Consider the following 10029-nt stretch of genomic DNA (forward strand, 5'->3'; position numbering starts at 1 on the left):
TCAGATTCCCTGCAATTTTTCTACCTCCCACTCAGACAAGACTATTTTCCACTAACCCCAACCACAGAACTTTCTCTAGAGTTGGTAACATCATTTATTTGCACCATGCACTTGACTATCACGCAAGCATTGCTCAACTTGCTTCCTTCCTGAAATACCATCCTCTCTTCTTGACCAGTGAAATCCTTTCTACCCATTCCTTAAGCTTCCGCTTAAGTCCTGATTTATTGACAATCTGCATGTTTCTTATATACTTTGGCCTATTCTGATTAATCCCAGCTCTAAATGCTTATAGAGGAACAAACATGTTCCATATAATTTACAGTTCAGGTGTCTATTATTTTGTTATTTTTCATTAACTTGCATGGGCACTGAGTCTTAAGACATTCATAAGACAGTAAACTATTTGGAGGTTTTCATCACATCTTAAATTTTTATATTATAGGATGGATAGTGAGTGGATAGACAGGAATTCTGCTTCATTTCATAAAAAGGGGCTTTAAGGAGTCCTATTAAAATACATATTGTATGCCTTAAACTTATGAGTAAGGAAAAAAAAAAAGACTCAGCATGATGCCTGAATCCTCACTGTTAATGTGAGACAAAGTTTTGAGCTGGTAAAGGTTTCTGCTGAGGTGACCCACCTAATTTGTGGGATGCCTGAGAGTCACAATCTGCTGTCCCCCTTTAACACTGAGTAGACTGTATGAAGGTAATAAAAAGGATGAGAAGGTGCATGTTTCCTATAGATAAGAAACTGGATTAGCCACAGAGGGTTAAAAAAAAATACATATTGTATAAAGATGGATGAAGGAGAGAGGGCGATACAGGCTTCCAGTTCTGGAATGAATATGTCAGGGGAATAAAAGGCACAAGATAAGGAATATAATTAATGCTATTGTAATAACAATGTAGTGGAAAAGATGGTAGCTTCACTTGGGATGAATATACTGTAAGATAGAAACTTGTCAAATCACTAAGTTGTACACCTGAAACTAGTGTAACATACTGTCAACTATACTCAAATTAAAAAAAAAAAAAATATATATATATATAGTATATGAAAAACAAATAAAATAAAAATAAAAATAAATAATAAAAATAATTGAAGGAATTGAGTACAAAGGCAGGATACTAGTCTCCTAGGGCTATGGTAACAAAGTACCACAAAGTAAGTGGCTTAGAACAACAGAAATTTATGGTTTCACAGTTCTGAAGGCAAAGTCTAAAGTCAAGATGTCAGCAAGCCCATGTTCCTCTAAGTATAAATCCTTCCATGCCTCTTCCCAGTTCGAGGTGGCAGCTGTCATTTCTTGGCTTACAATTGCATCACTCCAATCTCCACCTCTATGTACCTGTGTCTACACCTGGTCTTCCCTCTTTTTTTTTTTTTTTAAAGATTTTATTTATTTATTCGGCAGAGATAGAGACAGCCAGCGAGAGAGGGAACACAAGCAGGGGGAGTGGGAGAGGAAGAAGCAGGCTCATAGTGGAGGAGCCTGACGTGGGGCTCAATCCCGTAACGCCGGGATCACGCCCTGAGCTGAAGGCAGACGCTTAACCGCTGTGCCACCCAGGCGCCCCTTCCCTCTTTTTATAAAAGCACTAATCATATTGGATTATGGGCTCACTCCACTTTAGTAGACTTCATCTTAACTATACCTGCAACAACCCAACTTCCAAATAAGGTCACACTCTGAGGTACTGAAGCTTAGAGCTTTAACATATATTTTTGGAAGACACAAATCAACCCACAGGAGGCAATAAAAACTGAGGTGCAAATTAACTCTGAATTTAATGACTAAAATATATGCTGAGAAGTTCAGCCTGGATGCAAGAAATAGGCAGCACATTTACTTCTAAAATAATGAGGATACATGATCAACCACTTGATTCAGAGTTTGTAAGATTTATGCCAACAAATTATAAAGGAAAACACAGAAATTGTACATGGATCACAAGGGAAATTCATCCTAAGAGAGCTGATGAAATAGAATTGTGGGTGATTTAGAAAACACTATTATCAGTAAAACTATACATGATATACATGACTTTTTAAAATTAGAGTTTAATTAGATATGCTTTTTCAAATTTTTAAGTTCAGTAAAATTAATCATGGCAGGATGGGAGTAATAATGTGGGGAAATATGACAGCATCAATGTATGCAGTTTTTGATGCTATACTTTAGTCAAGGTATACGTATTCTTTGATTCTAGAATATCTATCATAAATTACAACATCAACTTCAATGGATGTATATCAGGTCAAAAATAAGTGTTTAAACTTTTCTTTTTAACCTTTGAGTTCTTGAATATTTGATCTGAAATATTTCCTTTGTTACATTATTTTTAGACTATATTATATATTGTGTGTGAATTCTAAGAATTCCATCTGTAATCTAAATTCACATACCCAACTTCTTATTTGAAAACACCACTGAGATGTATCATCAAAATCTAATGTTGAATATGTCCCTAAGGTAACTATTTCATCTGCCAATATTCTTATTTCCCACAGTACAGATAATTTATTGTTTTGTTTTCCATACATTTCCTGAACTTTTTTTGACCTGCTCCATATGGGATGAGGAACAAGAGGGCAGCTATCCAATAAACTATATTTTCCAGCCTCCCATACTAATTAGACTTAGTTTAGATAGATTTCTATTTTTCCTTCTACTTTCCATTAACATCTTAGCTATCAGTTATATATTTTTCCTATAAAATGTCATATACTGTTTTCCCCTTCTAGCTGCTTTGAATACTACCATTTGATCTTTAATTATCAACAGTTTGATTAGAATACACCTAGGTATGCTTCTCCTTGTATTTATCCCATTTTGATTCACTGTCAGTATCTTCCAAATGATATGGGAAATTATCAGTCATTATTTTTTCAAGTATTGTTTCTATCCCAATTATTTGCCTTCTCCTTCTGGGACTTTTTTTTTTTTAAATAAATTTCCACATGTACTTTATGCTTAGTTTTATTTTGCTAAGTTTGCCCACTATGCTTTTTCTTGGTTTCAGTTTACATATCATTTCTAATAATGTATTTCTGACTTCAGTATATATATAGCCTATCCTATGCTCTGCTTTTAATCACATCCATGAGACCCACTTGATTCTTCTTCTTCTTCTTCTTTTTTTTTTTTTAAGATTTTATTTATTTGAGAGATGGAGTGCATGAGAGAGTACCAGCAGAGGGAGTGGGGTAGCTGAGAGGAGCAGAGGGAGAAGGAAAAGCAGACTCACCCAACTCAGGGCTCAATCCCAGGACCCAGGGATCATGACCGGAGCCAAAGGCAGGTGCTTAACCAACTGAGCCACCCAGGCACCCCTCCCTACTTGATTCTTCTTTGTATAAATATATAAACATTCTATTAATATTCTCCATCCATTCACATTATTTTCCTTTTTCTCTCTTTTCTATAACATATGAATCAAGAATATGTTAAAGTTCTTGGGGCTGTTTTTACAATAGACTATTGTATTTCTTTATTGCTTGTCTTGTTGCTGGTTACTCATACAATTAGTTAATTTTATATATCATATATTGGAGGTAATACACAGTAAAGATCTGGATTATCTTGCCTTCTAGTTCTCCCAGCATATCCTTTACTCCTAGAGCATGTATCTTAATTCTAGGATTTGGTCCTTATTTCTAGAGCAGGGCCTTTCTGGATTCTTAACTCAAAGTTCTGGATGTTCACCATGGTATCTCTAACTGGGCTTGGCCTGATAGTTTTACAGAATTAGGTGTCTACCCAAATCTCTCCTGACTCCTTGTGGTTGCTCTCTACTAGACATCCTGGAGTTTTACTCCTTGGATGCATAGCTAAAAAGTGAGCCAAAGACACAAATAACTTTATATATGTTATTGTGGCTCCTTTTCTGCTATGCCTTTCTCTCTAAATCTTTGTTCCTGAAATCCAAACCACCATAGCAGCAATGAACCATATTTTTTCCCCCACACAGTGATATTACTACCTTCTTTTTGAATTCTATTTACCTGCACTGTGATTTGGGAAGTCCTAGCTAATGCAGAAAAGAAAAGAAAAGAAAAGATATATGGAAGAAATAAACTTTGTTTACAGGTGACATGGTTATCTATGGAGAAAATTTGAAAGAATCAACAGAAAGTTCCTAAATCAAATAAATGCTTATAGCAAAGCTGCAGGATACAAGTTTAATATACAAAAGTCAATCCATATCTTCTGTTTAATATTGATATGAACCTAAAATTCTCTAAAAAATAAAGTCTATTTAAAGAAATATGTTGTTAGTGAAGTAGTAATGTATATAAGTTTTCTTGAATGTCCTAACAAAACAGACATGATAACAAATGCATTAAAGCACTAAATATGTAAATAAATAAAAGAGAACATTTAAAGTATTTTAAACCAAGTAGTCAAGTGCTATCCTTACAAACCACAAAATTCCATTAAGCTGTGCCGAACTACCAACACCCATGTATATAATTAACTGTATGAGAGGAAGTAGAAGACAGTGATTTCTGATAGCCCTGATGCTGATAAATTGCCAAAAAAGATTCATTCAGAGAGCAAGAGAAGACTCTGGAATAGAAGTCAAATGTAACGATCTGAGAGAGTTAACATGGTGGAGGAGTAGGGGTCCCCTTTCTCAGCTGGTCCCCTAAGTCGAGCTGGATATGTACCAGACTATCCTGAAAACCCACGGAATCACCCTGAGACATAGGAAGATACATCTGGATCTCTACAAATGAACATCTCCAGTGATGAGTATTGAGGTACGAAGCGGGGAGCCGTGACACCGCGCACAGATATCGGAAGATAAACAGGAGGGGGAGAGAGCTGCCCCACTAAGGGCCGGGAAGCAGTAGCCACCTGCACTGGGGAGTGGGCCGGACTCAAGGACGGGCACCCGCGAGAGAATGGACTGAGACTGTGAGCCTGGGAATGCGCTTACGACCAGACCGAAATCCGAGCTCCGGAGTGCACACTCCAACTAGACTGAAACCAGGAGCCCAGGAGCGGGCACGTGTCCAGACTGACAACCAGAGCTCTGGAGTGCACATTCGAACTAGACTGAAACCGAGAGCTCAGGAACGCGTGTGCGACCTGACTGAAAACCGGAGCTCCGGAGCGCTCACTGGAACAGACTGATACGGGGAGCTCAGGAGCGTGGGCGCACCCAAATGAAAACCAGCACTCCAGAGTGCACGCAAACAACACTGAAACAGAGAGCTCGGGAGTAAGCATGGGAACCGGGGGTGGCTGGTGGTGTTAGAAACACAAAGGACAGAGACCTGCTGGCCCTGGAAGTAAGGGCTGGGACACCTGCTGTGGGGTGCACAACCCAGGATACTGCAGGGTTTTTAGCAGCACCGACAGAAACAGAGTTAAAGAGGCCAAGAGAGCTCAGTGGGGAGTGGACTGCAATCTCTCTGTTCTGAGACAGAGGCTAGGATTCGGCCACTGCTGCTCTGACTCTCAGAAAAGCCACAGAAAACTGCCAAGGAAAGCCGCCAGAGAACAAAGCCCAGAAATACCAGCTCACATTGTGCCAAACCCCATCCCCCCTTGCAGGGGACAGGGAGACTCTACCCAAACAGAGTTGCCTGAATATCAGTGAGCAGACCCCTCACTCAGTAGGAAGGCTGAAAAATTGAGAAGCCGACATCCCTAAGGTCTCTATAAAACAAGTGCACACTGCGTGGGTCCTGGTCAATAATTTGGGCTCTGGGCAACCCCACAACCTCTCCTTATCAGAATGAGGGGAAGGAGAAATCCCCCCCAGCAAAGAAAAGACAATGAGTCTGTGGCCTCTGTCTGACACAGAACTGATGGATATGGATATAACCAAATTATCAGAAATGGAGTTCAGAGTAACAATGGTCAAGATGATGTGTAGACTTGAAAAAAATATTAATGAAAATATTAACGAGAATATAGAAACTCTAAGGGCAGAAATGGGAACAAATCTGGCAGAGATTAAAAATGCTATGAATCAAAAGCAATCAAAACTAGATGTTCTGACGGCCAAGGTAAATGAGGCAGAAGAACGAAGTAGTGAATTGGAGGATGGGATGGTAGAAGAGAAACTTAAATCAGAAACTTGGCTCAAAAAATTCCAATCTCAATAAAGTAGATTAAGGGAGATTACTGACTCAATGAAACATTCTAATGTCAGAATCATCGGCATCCCTGAGGGGGTGGAGAAAGAGAGAAGTCTAGAAGAGATTTTGAATAAATTGTAGCTGAAAACTCCCCTAATCTAGCAAAGGAAACAAGCATTCGTCTCCATGAGTCAGAGAGGACCCCTCCCAAGCTCAACCATGACAAACCAATGCCACGTCACATCATAGTGCATTCTGCAAATATTAGATCCAAGTATACAGTATTGAAAGTGGCCAGGGAGAAGAAATTTCTCATGTACAGAGGCCAAAATATCAGAATTATGTCAGAACTGTCTACACCGACATGGAATGAGAGGAAGGGTTGGCAGGGGATTTTTAAAGCTCTATCTGAGAAACACGAAGCCAAGGATCCTTTATCCAGCAAGGCTGTCATTCCGAATGGATGGAGAGATAAGGACCTTCCAGGATCACCAGACACTGACCAAATTTGTAACTATGAAACCAGCCCTACAGGAGTATTAAGGGGGGGCGGGTTTCTATAAAAGTAAAAAGGCACCAAGAGTGATACAGAACAGAAATTTACAATCTATTGAAACAAAGACTTTACAGGCAACATGACATCATTAAAATCATATCTCTCAATAATCACTCTGAATGTGAATGGCCTAAAGAACCTAAAGATACATCCAGACTGAAAGTGAAGGGATGGAAAACCATCATTCATGTCAATGGACCTCAAAAGAAAGCTGGGGTAGCAATTCTCATATCAGACAGATTAGATTTTAAACTAAAGACTGTAGTTAGAGATACAGAAGGACACTATATTATTCTAGAAGGATGTATCCAACAAGTGGATATGACAATTATAAATATCTATGCCCTCAACAGGGGAGCAGCAAGCTACACAAGCCAACGCTTAACCAGAATAAAGAGACATTAATAGTAGGGGACCTCAACACTCCACTATCAGCAACACACAGATCACCTAAGCAGAAAATGAACAAAGAAACAACAGCTTTGAATGACCTACTAGACCAGATGGACCTCATAGAACACTGGGGTATATAGAACACTATACCCCAGAACAACAGAATACTCCTTCTTTTCCAATGCACATGGAACTTTCTCCAGAATAGACCATCTACTGGGTCGCAAAACAGGTCTCAACCTATACCAAAAGACTGAAATTATTCTCTGCATATTCTCAGACCACAATGCTTTGAAATTGGAACTCAACCACAAGGAAAAATTTGGAAGGAACTCAAACACTTGGTAACGTAGAACCATCCTGCTCAAGAATGATTGGATAAACCAGGAAATTGAAAATCAATTTAAACAATTTATGGAGACCAATGAGAATGAAAACACAATGATCCAAAACCTATAGGACATAACAAAGGCAGTCCTGTGGGGAAAATACATAGCAATCCAAGCCTCACTCAAAAGAATAGAAAAATCTAAAATGCAGTTTTTATATTCTCACCTCAAGAGGCTGGAACAGCAACAGAGGAACAGGCCCAATCCACGCATGAGAAAACAGTTGATCAAGATTGGAGCAGAGATCAATGAATTAGAAACCAGGAGCACAGTAGAGCAGATCAACAGAATTAGAGGCTGGTTCTTTGAAAGAATAAATAAAATAGACAAACCACCGGCAAGACTTATCCAAAGGAATAGAGAAAGGACCCAAATTAATAAAATTATGAATGAAAAGGGAGAGGTCACAACCAACACCAATGAAAGTGGAAGGATTATTAGAAACTTTTATCAACAGCTTTATGCCAATAAATTAAGCAATTTGGTAGAGATGGAGGACTTCCTAGACCTATAAACTACCAAGACTGAAACAGGAAGAAATTGATTTTTTAAACAGACCGCTTAATTATGAAGAGATTGAAACAGTGATTAAAAACCTTCCAAAAAACAAAATGCCAGGACCGGACCGTTTTCCCGGGGAATTCTACCAAACATTCAAAGAAGAAATAATACCTATCCTCCTAACGCTATTTCAAAAAATAGAAACAGAAGGAAAGCTACCAAACTCATTCTATGAGGCCAATATTACCTTGATCCCCAAACCAGGCAAAGACCCCATCCAAAAGGAGAATTAAAGACCATTTCCCTAATTAATATGGACGCCAAAATTCTCAACAAGATCCTGGCTAATAGAATCCAACAGTACATTAAAAGGATTATCCATCATGACCAAGTGGGTTTCATCCCTGTGATGCAAGGGTGGTTCAACATTCGCAAATCTATCAGTGTCATAGACTTTATCAGCAAGAAAAAAGCAAAAAATCATATGATCCTCTAAACTGCTGCAGAAAAGCATTTGACAAAATACAGCATCCTTTCCTGATTAAAACCCTTCAGAGTGTAGGGATAGAGGGTACATTCCTCAATCTCATAAAAGCCATCTATGAAAAGCCTACAGCAAATATCATTCTCAATGGGGAAAAGCTGGAAGCCTTTCCCTTAAGATCAGGAACACAACAAGGATGCCCACTCTCGCCACTATTATTCAACATAGTACTAGAAGTCCTTGCAACAGCAATCAGACAACAAAAAGGGATAAAAGGTATCCAAATCAGCAAAGAAGTCAAACTGTCTCTCTTCATTCTAACTGACATAAGGTGGTATCTCAATCAGTGGTTTTGATTTGAATTTCCCTGATGGCTAAGGATTTTGAACATTTTTCATGTGTCTGTTAGCCATTTGTATGTCTTCATTGGAAAAAGTTCTGTTCATAATTCTGCCATCTTTTGATTTGATTATTTGTTCTTCGCAGATTGAGTTTGAGAGTTCTTTGTAGATCTTGGATACCAGTCTTTTATCTGTAGTGTCATTTGCATATCTTCTCCCATTCTGTGGGCTGCCTCTTAGTTTTTTGACTGTTTCGATGTGCAGAAGCTTTTATCTTGATAAGTCCCACAAGTTCATTTTATCTTTTGTTTCTCTTGCCTTGGAGATGTGTCATGAAAATGTTGCTGTGGCCGATGTCAAAGAGGTTGCTGCCTATGTCTCTCCAGAATTTTGATGGATTCCTGTCTCACATCGAGGTCTTTCATCCATTTGGAGTTTATTTTTGTGTATGGTGTGAGAGAGTGGTCAAGTTTCATTCTTTTGCATGTAGCTGTCCAGTTTTCCTAGCACCATTTATTGAAGAGACTGTCTTTTTTCCACTGGATGTTTTTTCCTGCTTTGTCAAAGAAGAGTTGCCCAAAGAGCCAAGGGTCCATTTATGTGTTCTCTGCTCTGTTCCATTGGTCTATGTGTCTGTTTTTGTGCCAGTACCATGCTGTCTTTGTGATCACAGCTTTGTAGTATAGCTTGAAATCCGGCAACGTGATGCCCAGCTTTGTTTTTCCTTTTCAACAATTCCTTGGTGATTCGCGGCCTTTTCAGGTTCCACACAATTTTAAGGGCTGTTTGTTCCAGTTCTTTGAAAAATGTCATTGGTATTTTGATCAGGATGGCATTGAAAGTGTAGATTGCTCTGGGTAGCATAGACATTTTAAGTATGTTTACTCTTCCGATCCATGAGCATGGAATATTTTTCCATCTTTTTGTGTCTTCTTCAATGTCTTTTATTAGTGTTCTGTAGTTTCTAGAATAGAGATCCTTTATATTTCTGGTTAAGTTAATTCCGAGATAATGTATGATTTTTGGTGCTATTGTAAATGGAATGGATTCCCTAATTCTCTTTCTTCAGTCTCATTGTTCTTGTATAGAAATGCAACTGATTTCTGAGCATTGATTTTGTATCCCGCCACATTACTGAATTGTTCTATAAGTTCTAGTAGTTTGGGGGTGGAGTCTTTTGGGTTTTCTATATAGAGTATCGTGTCATCTGCGAAGAGAGACAGTTTGACTTCTTCTTTGCCGATTTGGATACCTTTTATCCCTTT

The 10029-nt window shown here is 38.6% G+C and overlaps 1 non-coding gene across 1 annotated transcript; it reads left to right on the forward strand.

Moving 5' to 3' along the window:
• Positions 1-528: 528 nt before the first annotated feature.
• LOC121100865 lies at positions 529-681 on the forward strand. Its single transcript, XR_005832649.1, has one exon. It is a non-coding gene; the product is annotated as a U12 minor spliceosomal RNA (small nuclear RNA).
• The last annotated feature ends 9348 nt before the right edge of the window (positions 682-10029 follow it).

The sequence above is a fragment of the Ursus maritimus genome, unplaced genomic scaffold (assembly GCF_017311325.1).
Source record: "Ursus maritimus isolate PB19 unplaced genomic scaffold, ASM1731132v1 scaffold_5, whole genome shotgun sequence".
Lineage (NCBI taxonomy): Eukaryota > Metazoa > Chordata > Mammalia > Carnivora > Ursidae > Ursus > Ursus maritimus.